This window comes from Micropterus dolomieu, linkage group LG01 (genome assembly GCF_021292245.1).
Source record: "Micropterus dolomieu isolate WLL.071019.BEF.003 ecotype Adirondacks linkage group LG01, ASM2129224v1, whole genome shotgun sequence".
NCBI lineage: Eukaryota > Metazoa > Chordata > Actinopteri > Centrarchiformes > Centrarchidae > Micropterus > Micropterus dolomieu.
The window spans coordinates 25,801,250-25,819,320 of NC_060150.1; the positions used below are offsets into that span (position 1 = coordinate 25,801,250).

Below are 18,071 nucleotides of genomic sequence, written 5' to 3' on the forward strand. Positions count from 1 at the left end.
TTGCTACCGCTTGGCACAGCTATCTTTAAGCAGGTTTAAATCAGCAATGGTGGTCAGATTAGATGTCACAGTCACTGGTTAAACTCACTATTGTGGTGACACACACTATTGTTCACTTTCCTCAATGAAAGATGACACTGACAGTTTGACAATTAAAATCACACCTGATAAGACATTACATGTGTTAACACTAACCATACGGCCATACCAATTATTCAGAATTTTAACTTTATTAAGTGGCCTCGACAAATATTTGCAACCTTGGTACAAAATGAGCACAAACGTCTAAGAATATTGTGGTTCATCAATGCAAAAAATATAAATAAACATACAGTTTAAACTGAAGTAAAATTACTTAGAAGACATAATCAATCCTAATCAGAAAACAAACTTTGTCTTAGCAGTGACTAGGTACAAAAGGTTAACAGCTAGCTATTCTGAGAACAACAGCATTCATTCCGAAAGTCTAGTCCTTTTCTGCTGTTTTTTTTCCATCTTATGTTCCCAGATTCAGCAGAGTCACGGCTACTGAATGGTGATGCCCAGGACACAATTAGGAATGGGCATTTCCAATCCATTTTATTGATATAGCACATTTAAAAAAACAAAGGTTTACAAAGTGCTGGACAAGAAATAAAACATACAGGTAGAACAACATAAGACCACAATTCTCAATGCTGGGTTAAAAGCCAGGGAATACAAGTGAGTTTTAAGCATGGTTTTAAAACGGGATTTAAAACATTCAAGGGTCGGGCCAGTTTGACCTGTGTAGGTAACGTTAGCTCATTCCACAGTTTAGGGGCTGCTGCTGAAAAGGCGCGGGACTCGCCCCTGGTTTTTAACTAGGGATGAAACGATTAACGGTAAAACATGGAAAAGTTCCCGACTGTTATTATTACCGTACACATTTTAATTGCCATGATAACCGGGTACGGTTAACCGCGCTGTTATAATCTCACGGCAAACACTGTTCATGTTCAGCAGGCGCGCATGCGCTGAATGCAACGTGGGTTTGTTTGGGTCAATGACAACACGGCGGAAGACATCGCTGTGGAGATTCTTCAGTCTCTCAGAAGTCTGGTCGTATTTTAGTTTTAATGAGAGTGCTGAGGGAAACTTGATTGAGGAAAATAACCTTAGTGAACGCAGGGTGAGTAACTTTTAGCTTTGGTTTGTCTCTGACTTGCTAACAGCGTGTAAACTGAAGCTCTCAGTGTTGCTGCAATTGGAAAAACGCTACACTTTGTTTTGTTGCTGTGTGCGTCGTGTGTCGGCAGAGTCTATTCGTCCACTACACATGATAACACGTTACGCAGTTTAGTCAACCAACCAGCATCATCTAGAAACGCCACAGACTCCTCTGTATTTATGTCAGTTTTGTGGCTCACTGCAGTTACTATCACTGTCTTCTAAAGACTTATTTGTTTTCATGTAATTGTCCACGGGGTCATTGTATTACCTATTTAATATAAAATATAAAATCTTAATAATGCACACTTAGAGGATTTTCATATGTTTACAAAAGGTATTTGCTGTTATTTTATTTTTTATGCAAACAAAATGGCATTGTATTTTTAGTTTTCAATATAAAACTTGTTGAAATGGTTTCAGTGTTTGTATCAGTACATTTTAATATTTTTAGGCACATTTTTACAATACCGTGATAATACTGATAACCGTGATATGAAATTTTCATACCATTTCATCCCTATTTTTAACCTGGTTTTTGGAGCGACCAGCTGAAGTTGATCAGTAGACCTAAGTGACCGTGAGGGGTGGAGACTTGAAAGAGGTCTGAGATGTAGTGAGGTGCCTACCAATTCAGTGATTTAAAAACAAACAATAGGATCTTAAAATGTATTCTAAAATGGACGGGAGCCAGTGTAGCGAGGCCATGTCTGGTTTCAAGCAAAAAGAGCAACTTAATAGTGAACATGACATAATCAGCTGGCTGCTTTTATTGCTAACAGTTAGCTGTTTGGGAGAAGGTTATTTCTGGGAACAAAAGCTTTCAAATGTTTGAGTTTAGCACAATGGCAAACGTAAACTTCTGGTCTCTCTGCCTTTATCTGTTCATTGTACTGTAGCGAGTGATGGAGAGCGGTCTGTACCAAGCATGCCCTTCAGCTGTGTAAGAGTTAATAGGGGTCCCCTTTCCATACACTACACAGGGTGTACTCCTGGCAGTAGTAGCACACTGCAAATAAATACATCCCAAAGATCTATTTTGCATTTCAAGCAAAAATAGCATTTAACTTAATAGCGAACGTGAAACAATCAACTGGCCGCTGTCATTGCTCACAGCTAGCTATTTGGGTTCATTCTGAAAGTTACCTCGCTGATGCTTCAAATGTTTAGGTAGGTGTCCCCCCTCGATACAGTACACAGTGTGTACTAATAAATATTACCAATGAATAAGTCCTGTAGATCTTAGGAACTTGCACTCAACAATGACTTCCTTGGGTCCTCAGCAATACAAGTGTGAAGTCAATGAGATGAATGATTGTCAAGAGAAAAGACAGACATACATGCATAAAAACAGAGATTCCTTCCTTTAGAGTTGGAATAAGGTTGCAGCAGAATCCTTGATAAAATGAATAGATAAGAGACAAATGCATTTTTTAGATGTCACACTGAATAAATCTGATTTGCGGTCATGACATTTGACAGCACGAGAGTGAAGTTGTTGAATGGAGGCCTGGTGATACTGACTTCATATTGTAAAATACAATCCATAGTGTTGGAGAGGACACACACACGCCACAGTATTGTGTGTTTGTGTGCTCCTGTCGGTGACTGGGCAGGTCTGCGGTGTGTCTGGCAGGCTGCAGGGTCTCTGGGTTGCTCTGATAGCGCTTGTTCCTTTGAGGCCCCAGCATGCTGTGGATAACGACACCAGCCTCGTCCAGAGTCTGATCTCGGGCCAGCACGAAATGATCCAACATCTGCCAGGATCTGGGCAGAATAAAGATACACCCTTGGTTGATTGGTTGAGCACATAATCAGACATGTAACACTGGTTAGATAGCTGATAGCAGCAGTGCTCCCTACTCTGGCTCTGGCACACTACGATGCCTGGATGCACCCTCGGAGAATGAGCCCACCCTTCTTGTCTCCCTCGTCTCCCCTTGATCTGCCTCAACTGGGTCCTCTCCCCCTCTGTTCTTTCTGTGTCTCCCCCCCGAAAACGTCTTTCTTCTTCGCCTTCTCCCCTCCCAGTTCCTCGTCAGATCCACAGGGCCAGATTTTTATCGCTTTTCTGCGAGTCCTGCAAGGGGAACCTTGAGGGTCTCAGTGGGATCAATTTAAAAGGGAAGCGCTTGTCTCTCCTCCTCTCCTTGGCCCTCTCGGCTGATTGGGTCCGCTCGCCAGGAACTTGCAGGCTTTTGATCTCAACCAGCCCCCTTACAGCCCCCACCCACCCCTGCTCAAAGTTTCTGTTGGAGGTTGGCTCTAAAAAAAAAGAAAAAAAAAAAATCTGCTCCACTTTCTGAGAAATGCGGGCCCCATCCCCTTTCTCTGCACCTGTGAGAAACTGAGTGAAAGTTTTGTAAACCCACTGGGTGGTTCTAACAGTCTACAGCGTGATTGACTTCTCTTTGAAGATGTGAGAGCGATCTGTCTCTTCAGGTGGAGGTACACCGAAGAGGACTTGTGGTCCTCGGGCAGCTTGCTTGAAAACTGGTGAGAAGTTGCTGGGAGGTGTGATTTATAATTCACACGGTGGGGAACAGCTCTCTCAGTCACAAAGAGGAGTTAGGTACAAGGTGGTGCATGGGAGTGTTCCCATGGTGAGCTGTTGTTGAGTTGAAGTTGCTCTGTTCTTAGTACGATATTTAGGAGGAGTGACCCTGCAGCAAAAGGGACTACAGTAGACTACAATAACCAACCAGGGAGAGCACTGTCCAGGGTTTTCATTTAAATTTTATTTCTATAGTGCTATCATAAGAGTAGTTACCTCAGGGCACTTTTCATATAGAGCACTGTTAATTCCAGGTGTTATTTTATGCCGTCATTATGATGACATCATACTTCCTGAGTAATTGCTAAGATCTGGGAACACACTAACTATTTGCTATAACAAAGTCTGACAGGGCAGTAGTAGTGTTCAGATAATAAAACAGGGTGTAAGCTAGTTTAGTCACATGTATCGCTACTGGGAACAATATCAATTTGACTTCATTACAAGACTTCTTTTTGATAACTTTTATACTGCTTTGAACCGCTCTAAAATAACTTAGCCTAGCTGTTAAATAATTCATTTTCACAAAATAAAAATTGTATGAGGCCTTTTAGGGCTGGACAATAAAACAATAATGATAACTATCACAATATAATTTTCCTCAACAACAATATAACAAATCTTCAATTTATCGTTATAAATGTTTGATTTAATTTATTTAAACCACGAGCAAATTAGCATTTAATTTTTCTATTAAGATATTTATTTTGTTGAGGAAAAGGGAATGAAAAAAGATTAACTAATCAATTTTTTTGAAAAAAGATTTTATCATTGTTGTTTTGAATGTTCCACCTCAAATTTGTGAAGTGATCCACAGTTTGGCATCAATTGTTTGTCACGTTCTGACCATAAAGACAAGTTTACCACACAATTAATTTTCGCTCAGGAGCAAAAGTCAGCCTTTAAACTTTCTTAAAAGAAGCAATAATTTGACATTTATCGGGATAATTATCGATATCGAATGATATGAAATGTTTTTATCGTGATAACATTTTTGGCCATATCGCCCAGCCCTAAGGCATTTACATTTTGTAGGGACAGGTATTGCTAAATTTCTCTCAATAGAACTACTCTTATCGATACAGTTAATTGGTCCAGTTATTTATTGATCCTGCTTTTATAGGTTCCTTTTGATTTCTGTGCAAATAAAAAGAATGGAATTTACATACATGGAAAGTGATCCACTGCTTAGCATGTACTGCAGTCCGTAAGAATTCTCCATATTTTAAGATACATGGCTAACTAGGCTAAACTGTTATACAGTAGGTGTGTACAGATCCAATACGTCAGATTGGTCGGTGGCATTAATATAGCCGGTGTACATTCATTCAGTCATGTCAGCACGTTGAATCGCTGGTCTCATGTTATTTTATATAGAAGTGATTCCAAAAAGTTGTACACATTGAGGTATACAGATTTTAAATTTTGGGAATAGAAACAATGGTATCTGATCTGTACTCAGTATCTGCAGATACTGTTAGTTGAGGTAATGGAATCGGTATCACCATACGTCGCATCCCCAAAATACAGTTAACTTTTGTTTTTTAGCTGTTGGCCTAAGAAGCTCCACGTGGTAATGTAAAACATACCAGCTATAGATTAAGTAGAGACTTGTTGTTGTCTGATTTCTGCAAATTTTCGTGCTGCTTTTTCAGGAGGTGTTTGATGAATTGCTCATGCTGTTGTACATATATGCCAACAAGCAGTCAACTCCAGCAAAATGGAACCACACCTTTAACCTTTTTTTCTGCCTACAGTGGCTCTACTCTTCTGCTCTACTGCCCACTAGGGCTGTCAACAAATATTCTAAATTTGATTAGGTAATGAAATTGTAAAAAAAAACTGAGAAAAAAGCAGACGTACCGCGGCTGTCTGCCTCATGAGATCTCGCGTGGGTCTGGGCCGCTGCACTGAATGCACTGCGTGACGGACAGGAGTCACACAACATCGGTTTCATTGATTGAAAATTAAATGTAGGTCAAGCTGAAACAAGCGAATAATACAACAGTGTGGTAACTATGTAGAGTTCACAACCCAACTCAGCCCATTTGGAAATACTTCAAATTTTGATTGGTATGTAGATCTTTGAAGTAAATATACAAGTAGTTATGTCTCTTGTGTTGGTTTGCCCTCTTATGGAGTTAATGTGCAAAAAATAGGCTGAATGGTTAGAAACTATGTTGTTTTTTTTTTTTTTTTATAAAGAACATTTTAATGTCATTTTTTTGCCAATTTTTAAAAAGTGCCCACTGTATGTGAGGTGGAAGAACTGAGGAGAGGAAAAAAAGAGAGAGGCAAGACTACATGTGAGGCAAAAAATGACCCTGAGCTATGTTTATCTGACTCCTTGGTTTCCCCATTATGGACAAAGTTAAGTTGACCGTACTGTTTTTTTACTCATATATAGAATTTGTCCCCATTCCGCATCCCTACACTGATGAGACTACCCACCTAAGTATCGAATTACGCTCCTGTTCTCAATACTCTGTAGACCTGAAACATATCTAAGCCCATCCCTTATCCTCAACAGAATGACGGCCAAATTTATGACATTTATAAAATTAGACCCAAGTTATAATGCGAAGTGGAAATTCCGGATTAACGTAATATCTGCAGCAGCAAGTTATTTCCTCAGCATATGATTACGTGAATTTGTTGTGTAATGTAACTGGTTTTCTGAGGAATGGGCAGTAGAAACACACTGAACAGGAGCCAGCCTCGTCACCCTCCTCCTCCTCCTTCCTCTTCTCTCTATCCTGCCAGGTCACTGGAGGTCAAACAGGAGTTTTTTTTGTCCTACCTTACTGACCTTTCATCTCTTGGGAAAACTCCACTCACGACTCGGGATTAAATTCCTGGTAATTTTAGCCACAGGCTTTTTGTGCTTTTGTTTTTTCAGGCCATATCAAAAGAACATCACCTCCTTTCTTACCAGTTGGATGGAATAAACAACTTTTCTTTGCCACTGAGCTACACAGAGAGGACTTGAAAGTTTGAGGTGGTTCTGTTGAGAGCATCTGTCGCTGTAAAGCCAAGCACCCCTTATTTCCAGGGCTCTTGGGTCCCTCTGTGATGACATCACCAGTGTAGTCGTACACTAATTGAGGTTTAATGCTAGAGTAGAGAGAGCAAGGCTGTAATTTTCCCGCCCCGGCCTGGAATAGAGACGACAGCTTTTCATGTGGTCCGGACTAATTTAGGTTGCTGTGCTGCAGCTGTGGGACACCTCACACTTTTGTCCTTCTCATCCTGCCTAGAGATTACAAATATTGAGAAACCAGTTGAGTATAAAGTAATGCAAAGGAGTATGACGTATAATAGAACTGTTAGAACGAAGCATAGGTCAATAATTGTTGATGAGACATTAAAAGATTTGACATGGAAATTGGACTTTAAAAAGGTTTTGCTAATACCTTTTCCAGTGCCTGGAAAGCCACCAAAGTTCCCCACCACCTCTGCCTAAAGCAACATATGTCAGCGCAACACAATGTGGTTTATGTAGACCTGTGTAGGTGAAGGTGAAGGAGGAGGAGGAGTAAGCGCGTGAGGAAGAAGCAGCTGTAATATGCAGAAAGGCATTTGGTGTGTCATTATGATTGTATGTCCACAGAGCTTGGGCGTAATGACATTCATCCTCTCATCTAGGGCAAACACACAAACACGCATGCACGCCGACGCAAACACAGCGCTCTACCTGCTCTTTTCTTATCCGCCATATCAGGGCCTGTATAAACATCAGGCCCGTTTGAAGTGGAAAGCCTTAATCACAAGTGTAATCATTGACTGAGAGAGGAGGGGCAGAAGAGGCCAGGGGATACCGTGAAGGCCTGAAGAGACACCTGAGAACAGCAGGAGACCAGACAAGCCTTTCAGCAGACTGACAGTTACATTCTGTTGCTTGGGATAAACTAGAGACAGATGACTTTAATTTATTTTCAGCAATATTACAGCATCAAGTAACTGCTCAGACCATAACCAGTCTCTTCTTTGCTGATATTAAGCTGTTAATAAACTGTCAAACGTATAAAGTGACCAACTGCACGGTTCGCAAAAGTGTATTTGACATCCATCGTTCATCTGTCTCACAGAACACATGCTGTCTCTTTAAATAATGTAACATTTGTCTGAGAGATGCACATCACACCCGTCAGTCTCAGACAGTCCAATGTTGTTACCTTAATAACTGTATCTACAATGTTTTATTAAGGCCCCCAATTTTACTGTTAGCTTTCTGGTTTCACTGTGGACACATAGCGGTATGGGGAGCAGAATAAATAAAACAATTGAATCAATAGGTTAAAACAATGTTGTATTCATTCTATATACATCTCATTGAGTTTACTCGAAAAAAGGTTTTTGGCTATTAAATTTTACCTCGTCAGGAGCTGTGCTGGAAAACTTGGACAGGACAGCTAATTGACATCATGACAGAGGTCAGGGAGATTGAACAGCATTGAGTTAGCAATCTGATGGAGGATAATTTAAGAGAATAAGTTAGTTATAGTTTAACCCGTGTTAACGAATTATACAAGACTGTGCGGTTCTTTGGTTTCTGATAGGTCTACACAGCCCCTTGTTTTTTGAAAACTCAATGATAAAACACTGCACAGTTGCAGTGGTACATGTAGAAACTCAAACTGAAATTTTCTGGCAGCAGGATGCTGTTATCGGCCCTCACATGGAGGAGCGTGGGAGTGAAAATGAAAATAAGCAGTATGTCATTGTACATTGTGTATCAGTACTCCTGTAATGTACAGTGGCCACGGGGTGTGAATTAGAAATGAAAGAGCGTTGTGTGATTTATTCTCAGCACATGCACTCAAATGTACACACAAGCTGAGCCCATTGTGGCAGTCTGCTCTAGCTGGCCTCTGCCTGGGCCAAAGCCTGTTAACTCCAATTCATAGCGTAGAGGCTGGTAATGAGCACTGTCAGAGTTGACATAACAGCCGCCCGCTCTGGGGCTGAACACTGGAGTCAGACAGACAGAGAGAGAGAGAGCAGGTTCTGTCTGTGGCGGGTTGATCCTGGGACTGTAGCTGCAAATTAACCATTGAAGTTCTCAGTCAGATTCAGCTGTGTTGTGTGTGTGTGTTGGTCATTTGCTTGGTATTTGGCAATTTTAGCCCTGTTGGCAGTCAGTGCTCACCTAAATCACTCTAGCCCTGGACTACATAGGGCAGTAATAGAGAAAATAGAGCCCAGTTTCTCTATTAGATTTAAATACCCTTTTCTGCAAACTCCCTTCACTGTGCGAAGTGAACACAGCAGAGATCGGAGTTCCAGGTAAATTATGTTAACCCAGACTTACCTCATACCTGAAATGAATTACTCTGTACAAGCTTAATACTTAAAGATCCCTGGAGTTTCCGTATTAGTATAAGTTTTATTTGAATGCAACTGTAACTTGCAGGGTTGAAAATGAAGGGTCTTGCACTCAAAGTGATCTGTAATAATTGAATAAAAGGTGTGTCTAAATGCATAACTGAATTTAATTATTGTACACTATAATTCCCCTTGAATAAATGTTTTTAGTTGTTGTAATACAGTTACATTCAGGGGTCATGGAATACCAGGCAACATCATTGACATTATACAAACGTTAGGTGCGTTGTACGTTCGTCCTCAAGGTTAATATCCAGAACAGTTGTTTTCATCACTACATAATTTTTTTTTCTCCATCCCCATCCCGGCTTATTAGAATCAACTTGTTTAGAGTGGATGACTTGCTCTGTTGTCTGATTTTCGTTCAGGCAGCACAAAAAAAATGCTCCCATATTCCAGCATTGCGTGTCCTGGACTCCCATTTCTCAATAATTTATCCAGACAACTAGAAAGATTATTCTATGAATATGCACAAAAAATCCCTTTCTTGTGCTCTTTCTCTTAAGTTTGTGCACGTTGGTGTGTGCTTAAGTGCGTGTGCATGTGAGCCAATGCGTAGCTGTGTGTATGCAGCCCTTTTCCCCCTGAAACAAAGGAGGTGTCGAGGCGAATTAGCCCTCCTACGACTGAACGCCCAGAGAGCTTAGAGATGCACCACAGGTTCTGCTGAGTCGCACATAAGCCGTGGTGTCTGCCTCTTCCCCTCTGCTCCCCCTCCTTTGCCTCCTGCATCCTCCCTCCCTCCACTCCTGAGTTGCTCTAACAAGGTTGTTGGAAGAGGATAAGGCGTGTTAAATGAATAATTTACACAGAAGAGCGCTCCTTATTTATTTAATACAGTTGGATCTGACTGAGTGGGCAGCCTGCGTCCCCAACTGCCGAGACACTGGCTAAACGAGCACTCGCTCAGCTTAATGGAGGGCCAAAGTGACAGACATTTAGAGAGAGCAGGACAAGAGAGCGAGTTTGTAGATTGTGTGTGTGTGTGTGTGTGTGTGTGTGTGTGTGAGAGAGAGAGAGAGAGAGAGAGAGAGAGAGAGAGAAACCGGTCATGCTGCTGTATGTACTTTGTAACAGTGTTACACTTTATACCTTGACACAGAGAGAGAGACACACATGAGAGACCCTTCACCAATTTCAAAATGCTTGCAGGAATGTATGGAATAATGTTGATCCTCTGATGAAAGCATGAAAAAAATATTATAGACACCATCTTTTGATGCTAAACTTTTGAGCCCCAAATTGGTCAGTATTAAATGGACAAAGCCATTAAGAAATACACAATTAGACCTGTATTTATACGTGAAGTTTAGTATATTGAAAAAAATACATTATGAAATATTTAATATATAATTAAAAGTTAATTATAAAACATGAATTGTGCAGTGCTATTTCATCATCATGTCTTTTTGTACTTTTTTATTTCAAAATGCCTTCTTTTTTTCCCAAAAGTCAGTTTTTTTGTTTTTACTTTTTCACGATAGTGGATTTGTCACCAGTGCCCGCCCCCCCACCTCTCAGCCAATTACATCTGCCCTCAGCCTCGCAGGAGGCTAACCTATTGCCAGTAAGCCAGCCAGAGCCATTTAGCTACAACCAAAGAGAAAGACTGTTTTGGTTTTTCACAAAGTTGTGTGTCTGAGAACATGCTAAGAATCACAGTGCTTCTGAGGTAACAATGAATTAACTGGCTCACAAGCGAACCAGCTTGTGAGCATATGTAACCTTGTTACATAAAAATAAAATAAACAGGGAAATTATTGATTATATTAGACTAGAGCTAGAGCCCAACCGCAAATCCAATATTCCGATACATCGACCAATAGTTTTGTTTCGTCTTTTCAGAAACCCATAACATAAACACAGATTATCCCTAACATTTGTTATGTGTAGTTATGAGACATAAACATTTTTTTATTCTTATAAATAGTACTTTGGACTAAAGTACAGCTGATTGCTGTGTTTTGTGGTGGATTCCAGTGTGTTGCCAACAGGGCAGTGTCAGAGTGCCCTCTGGAGGACAAACTATGCAACGACAACACTCATAACATGATTAAAGGATCTGTCTTCCATCCCTGTCATTTAACAGGCTGTTTATATGCCATTAGCTCAAATCAGCATGCCGATTTATCGGTTGGGGTCTAACTGTAACAGCGCACTGTGTGTGTTTATAGATAATGCTTAGTCGTAGATTCACAATTACTTTGGCACTTTGCTTAAGCTTACAGGAGCTAACTGGCAAAGTTTTAGTAACCGGTTGAAACATGAGGGGGCGACTATCATTTTCATAATAATGAGATTAGTTTTTTGATAATGATTTGATTTTATTAATTATTTATTAAACCATTTCACTCTTTAATGGTTAATTTATTTATTTTATTCATAATTTAATAATTTCTTATTTATTTAACACTTCAGGGCTCCATACTAATTGCATAGCAGATCTGTTACACAGCTTTCCTTGACATTGCTTTTGTTTTTCTTTATTTTTCACAATTTTATTTAGAGTGAATGTTTGATGTTTTTACAGGGGGAGTGTGGAGAGGGGGGGACAGGACCACAGCCCGGGCACCACCCAGAAAGAGGAGGAGCGAGGGAGCAGCTGAGGAGGAAGGATCATCCAGTCGGTAAAAAGTGTTTGGTTGGACATTAGCTGTTTTATGTAAGGAAATGGAAGTGTCACAGCAGCAGAAGTACAGAACAGAGAAGAATAGATAAATTATTACAAAAAAACTAGAATACTTTACACACCAACATAAAAAGTAACTTGAGACAAAGATCAAAAAACGTGAGGAAACAAAAGTTTAAAAATAAATGGCACTTGATTCAGAAATTTTTCTTAAGTTAATAAAATTGGGTGGCAGTTAAAGTATCTTGTGTCTGCAAAAAATGTTAGCAAAAATGGTTTTCTGTTGTCATGTTACAGGATTTGAGACGGTGGGAGTCATGGGAGTGGAGGAAACTGTTGTTTGTTCTGAAACAAAAGCAACATGATTGAATGTCAGTTTTGTTCAATAATTAACCATGAGTCCTCGTGTTCTAGTACTAAAGGGAGAAAATAAGATCACTGCAACCCATCAGGTTATGACCAAAATCCTTACATCCAGACATCTGGGTTTATCTGTTTCTTCCCTCATCCTCCTTTCCTTCTTCTTGTTCTTCCTGTGGACAGCGGCAGCCCCACTCAGCAGGAGGGATACATTGCCATCAGTTCCCCTGTGTGTGTGTGTGTGTGTGTGTGTGTGTGTGTGTGTGCGCGCGTGTCTCCCAGGAGAATGAAATCCCACAGCTTAAACTGACCTCATTTTAAAAATAGCTCATCTATCCAGCCATCACATTTCCCTCCATTTCTCTTCTCCGCAATCTCATAGATATATCATGATCCTCTCTACCTTCCACTGTCCCCTCTCTGCCTCTTCATCAGTGTTTATGCCAGACTTAATGTGAGATTAAAAGCTTAGGCAAGTCCATGTAATAGCGAGGTTTCCCCTGCACCTGTCATTACCAATCTGGACCTAATCTGGGATCATAGGATGTCTTTAATTAATGAAACATTAAAGACAGTGTTTACATAATGTGTTAACAGTTTCTCTTGCTAAAGTAGTTGTTCCACCATTTTTCCTCTCCTCTCTTGTACCTGGTCGACTGCCCCTCTTCACCTCTTCTGCTAGTGGAGCGAAATCCCCCCATTAGAGTGAACATGTCTGGTTAGTTTAACAGCAGCATCAGTGATCATTACAGTCCAAGGCTGGCTTTGATCCTGCCAGACAGTGTCTCCTGCGCTTTTAATAAGCCAACAAAGACACCTTAGCAGATGCTCAATTTAAGGACTCTAGACAAAGACAGAGACAGACATGAAGGATTCACCAAGTCTTCAGGAATGAGAACCTTTTCTGAAGATTTTATTTGGGCAGAAAAAGATGATTGAGCATTCATGGTGTTTTTCAGTAAAGCCCTTTTTTACATTCACAGTTAAACATATAGTGTACACATAATAACCCCTGGGAACTGTTTATTCAAATGCAGCACTGTTGGCCTTTGAGCCACTCCACTGGAGCTGCTCGGGGTACTGAAGCTCTGCAGAAATAATAATTAGAATACAAATGATTATAAATAACTGTGTTCCACAATAATTAGGGGGTGGGGGAGCATGTGGGATGTGACATTGACTTATTTGGAGAACAAGGAATATCAAGCAACTTGATTTTTAACATGATTTTGTAATCTAGAGGACAGATTTAAAAAAAAAAAAAAAAAAAAAAAAAGGCAAATAACTTCTTTTGCAACCAACACTATAGAGTGGGACCAGGATCAGTTGATGGTGTAATAAAGTTGCTACTTTTGTTTCTACTCTTCTTCACCTACTTTGGGCATGAGTCCCCAGAACTAAATTTTGGCACTACTCAGTGGGTGAAACTACAGCAATTGTGAGTTTCAGGTACTCTCCAGGGGTTGCAGGCAGAGTTGCGCATTGTGGTTGGTCAAGCAGATGTGTCATTCATTCATTCGAAAAAAATGACACATTGCATGCAGTGCAGCACACTGGGGGGAAAAAAATCCAAAGCTGTGAGATGGCAGTGGAAGCCATGTTTGACCACTGACCAGCTTCATCATTGTGTTTGCTTGTAATTAATGGTCAAGTAAGCCTGAAAGAAACTTCTAATTTGTTGTCTGTCCCACAAAAAATGTCTTTACTCCCCTGTGAAACAGTGCATAAACATGTCTGCACTTTCGCCATTTTAATGACACTGTCCAAGTCTCAAGTCAGCTGTTGCAGGGTCTACATGTAATACTACCAGTGTGAGTGATTTTAAAGTCAGCCTGCTGCCTGTAAATTGGATTTTTGCTTTGAAAGTGTAGAGTTATAACAAGTGTGAGTGTGCTTGTTTGTGTTCACCTCTCCTTTGTAGCGTTACCTTCTCACCTGCATATCCCACAGCTCATTCCCCTCAGAAAGGCCATTTTATGTTAAATAAGAACAAGCTGCCTCACATTGACCTGCTTTTAGAAGCCTGGGCTCACCTCAACAGGAGAAGAACGGTTGGGATCATCTGCATATTCTTTTGATCTCGCATCGGGTCTCTAGGAGCAGCCGTCATTAAGGAAGTTTGCACAATGTTCCCTCTTTCTCTCATCATGGCTGAAGCTCCACCACATGCCCCTTTCTTTGTTAGTGCCCTTCGCTCCATCGCAACCCCTTCAAAGTCCTCTACCCTGCTTCCGCCCTTCGCTTCAAAGCCGCCTTAAGTTGGGTTGAAAGCCCAAACCACTCTTGTCTGTCCTTCACCGCAAAGCTGACGTGTTTGTGTCTGTGTTGTGTTGCCCTTGGGGTGGGTTACCTCCACCCCCACTCCCTCCATCTCATCTCTTCTCCTCCCCACCTTGCTGTTTATCTGTCTCTGGGCTCGTCACGTCCCTGAACCTGCTCTAATTAGCATCCCACACAACACAGTTTATTTACTCAGGTACCAACAGAAGGGGAGGGAGGCGAGAATGAAAGAGAGAGTTGGGGGAAAAAAAGAAAGCTGGGAAGAGGAAGAGAGAGAAGAAGGGCTGGGAACAGGAAGAGAGGGAGAAATGATTCAGAGAATCAAAGAGCTGTGAGACTCTCTCTTGTAGCGGATGCAGGGGGTAATGATGGTTAGAAAGACATGATGCACAAAGTCGAGAAAGTGAGAGATGGAGAACTTTCCCGCCTCTCCACGCCTCCTCTCTGCCTTTTCTAGCATTTCATCTGAGATGTAGAGTGCCTAAAATTAGCAAGCTGGCAGCTTCCTTCCTTCCTTCCAGGGCCCCCATTACAGTTCTCCCATTGCGATGAGTGATCATTAAGGTGCGACCAGGAACGCAGGTGTTTTCTTAGTGTCCCAGTCGAGGTGGCAGTGGCATCACTTTTCTTTGGCAGGGCCAACATGAACAGAAAGTCTTTGCAGTCCTCATCTGTGGGAGTGTTTGTGTGTCTGGAAAAAATTTCTACTTGTGAGTATATGTGTGTCACACTGCCTTGTTTCTGTTGGTCACTCAGCAAAATGTACCTGCAACAGCTTACTGACATCAGTGATTCTGCACATTTATGAAACAGAATATCTGATGCTGCCAGTGCTTTTTCACAGACTTGTTTCAGCAAAATGACCCATCCTCATGTGCTGTCACACTGTATTGATGGCCTAATCCCACTCTGACTAAATTTTGTCTGGGAGTGTACAATCTTAACTGAATCATTCTCCTGCGTTATGTTTTAATTGTAAGAATTTGAGGAATATTAGAACTTCACGTTATTGATGTTTGTCTTTCTTACACATTCCCAGCCCATCCGTTGTCAACTCACTGCACTATTTTTTTTCACTTCCACCATTTTTTTCATCACTCTTTAGTGCTGTTTGACCTATTCACAAGGGTCCAAATGTCACGGCAGAGGGAAAGGTCAGGTAAAGGTTTAGTGGTGAGCAAAGTCTGGATGGCTAACACAGTGCTGGCTGCCCGGGGGGGGGGGGGGGGTTAACACTTGAGACTTTGAACACACACCTCTGCATGCATACACTGGGGCACACTGCTGTCACATCCGTTCCACGTTGACGCCACTCGGCTCTGAGCTGACAGCCATGTCATCTGTGTGTGTGTGTGTGCGTCTGTGTGCACAGTCTTACACTCATTTGGTTCATCTGTGAGCATGGATGATTAAAGATGTTACAGCTTCCAGAGGATGACACAAGGCCTTCTTGGACATCGGGTCAAAGGTCATTGGTTGTCAGGGGTTTACAGCATCCTGCCTTTTAAAGGGCAGTGCCTCGTCTGGAGTGACCACAAGTTCAGAAATCCTTAAATCATATAGGGATGTTTTTGCCTTAGAAAACAGTTCATATGCAAATGAAAGTGATTATTAAATAAATTTTCTTATTTCTAAGATGGAAGTCAGTGAATGCAAAACATCCAGAGTCTCAGTGTAGTGTATTCTCTAAGAGGAACAGCAGGTTAGCAGTGCAATTTCTATATTGATCCATCTACATCCACATGCAGGGCAGAGCAGCGGGATCCTAATTGGAATGGATTTCTCCCTTGCATTGATTTGCTCAGGTGACAGTGGATGACATATGGTTGTGTGTGTGTGTGTGTGTGTGTGTGTGTGTGTTCGTGCCATGCCATGCCATGAATACCATATGGTGCTGTAATGTTCTCTGCAACACCTTTCACAGTTTGTTGTCCTGTGAAAAGGTAAAAGGAGCAGCTGGATGCTATCAAATTGACAGTCAGTGTGTGTGCGCACGCACCTTCTTTCCCACTCCTTGGCCTTGTCATTGAGCTGAGCTCTGGGATGAAACAAGGACCTCTGCAAACACTGATTTCATTTTCCCCATGACCGCCTTTGCTGCAGATCCTAGCTCCCCTGCACACACATACACACATGTACACCCTAGGCAGGAGAGCAAAGATGAGCTGTTAGCATGCATGCAGGGAGAAGCAATCGAGCACAGAGAACGCGTAAGTTCACTCAGGAGGAAGAAACAAATGGAATTATCTAATTTCCTCTTGGACTGCAAGATTCATGGAATGGTCCTTTTATCATGTTTTAATAAATGGCCTGAATAGGGCGAGTTTTTTCTTAACTACTTCTCTCAGGTTCACTAATCCCACATTCTGTGTGTGTGTGACAGGGAGAGAGAGGGGGAGCGAGGAGGTTGTTGAAAGATGGCCGCTGGACATGGCTTCTCACAGCTGGTTGGCCCCGACCCCCCGTGATCTGCCCTCTTATCTAGCCCAGATCCTGGCCTTTCATCTGGGCTAAAACCTGGGGGAGCTTGGCCTCTGCTAGGTTTATATCCCTCCCTGTGTGTGTGTGTGTGTGTGTGTGTGTGTGTGTGTGTGTGTGTGTGCGCGCGCACACACACAAACACACACTCTTCATTCCAGACCCCCTCCATCTCCAGGCTCTATCTTTGAGTCCCAGATGAGCATTGCTCTCACCTACAAGGGAGATAACAAACCTCACACTACTCTGCTCCCTGCTCTGCTTTCCTCAAAACATTTTAAGATTTGATTTTTTTTAAACTCGCCACAAGAGAAAAATAAACTAGTCCCCTTTCTGTATTGTGTACTGTCAACAAACACTGTCTGCAGACTGATATTTTCACATGTGAATGTTTTTTAATACCCTAACTTTTTTTTTTTTAAACAGGCCAGTTTGTCTTGTATTTGGGTCCTGGCCACAGTCTGCATAGCCTGGGAGCAAAATGCTGGACTCTGCAGTTTGAACAGTAGCTGGCCAAGCGAAACAAAACAGAATCAGAGAATGCATCAGGGATGCTACCAAAACACAGCACTCTCCATGTTTTGACAATTCGCAGAGCAGTGCTTTCACCTCTCACTAAATTGCATTACTGGCTAACAATAGGTGGGTTGTTTTGGCTGGTCAGCCCATCGGTCTTGGCTGGACCACCTCTACATGTGACCCAGGTCCGGGTTTGAGGGTGTGAGCTGACATTTTTTGTGTAGCACATTTCATACCATCCCATTCCTTTCCAGGTGGATGCCTGGCCTGTCCCCACACTGCCCTCCTTCTCAACCCTGACCTGTTTCCAGCAGATCCTCACCTCTCAACCCTTTGGCTTTACCTGATAATCTGTCTCTGTGGATAACCCCCACCGTTTTTCTTCTCTTTCTCCCTCAGTCTCTCACATTCTCTCCAGAAACCAGGTTTTTGTGTCACCCTAGCCCTGACCTCTGACCCCAGTCAGATTAGAGTGGTTGGCGTTTCAAATCCAGCAGCAGATTGAGAACAATTGTGACCTCCCTGTACATTTCTGCCCTTGCCCTGCTGTGTTATGCCCCCTTAGAACCTAGACGAGGCCAGTGTGATCTTAGTAACAAAAAGTTAGACACAGGTTTGCAATTGAGTACCTTTGTTAATGGGCTAAGTGTTCAGAGAGAGAGAGAGAGAGAGAGAGAG

At 41.8% G+C, this 18,071-nt stretch overlaps 1 protein-coding gene across 3 annotated transcripts in view; it reads left to right on the plus strand.

Moving 5' to 3' along the window:
* Positions 1–18,071, plus strand: part of znf438 (zinc finger protein 438) — a 61,516-nt gene that overhangs the window by 32,566 nt on the left and 10,879 nt on the right. Inside the window, exons 1-2 of one of the 3 annotated variants that reach the window (XM_046062413.1) lie at positions 1,027–1,150; positions 11,658–11,754. The gene's annotated coding sequence lies outside the window, so the exon portion shown is untranslated. Of the gene's footprint in view, positions 1–1,026; positions 1,151–11,657; positions 11,755–18,071 lie in introns of those variants that run through there. The other 2 variants (XM_046062434.1, XM_046062423.1) reach the window with 2 other exon arrangements.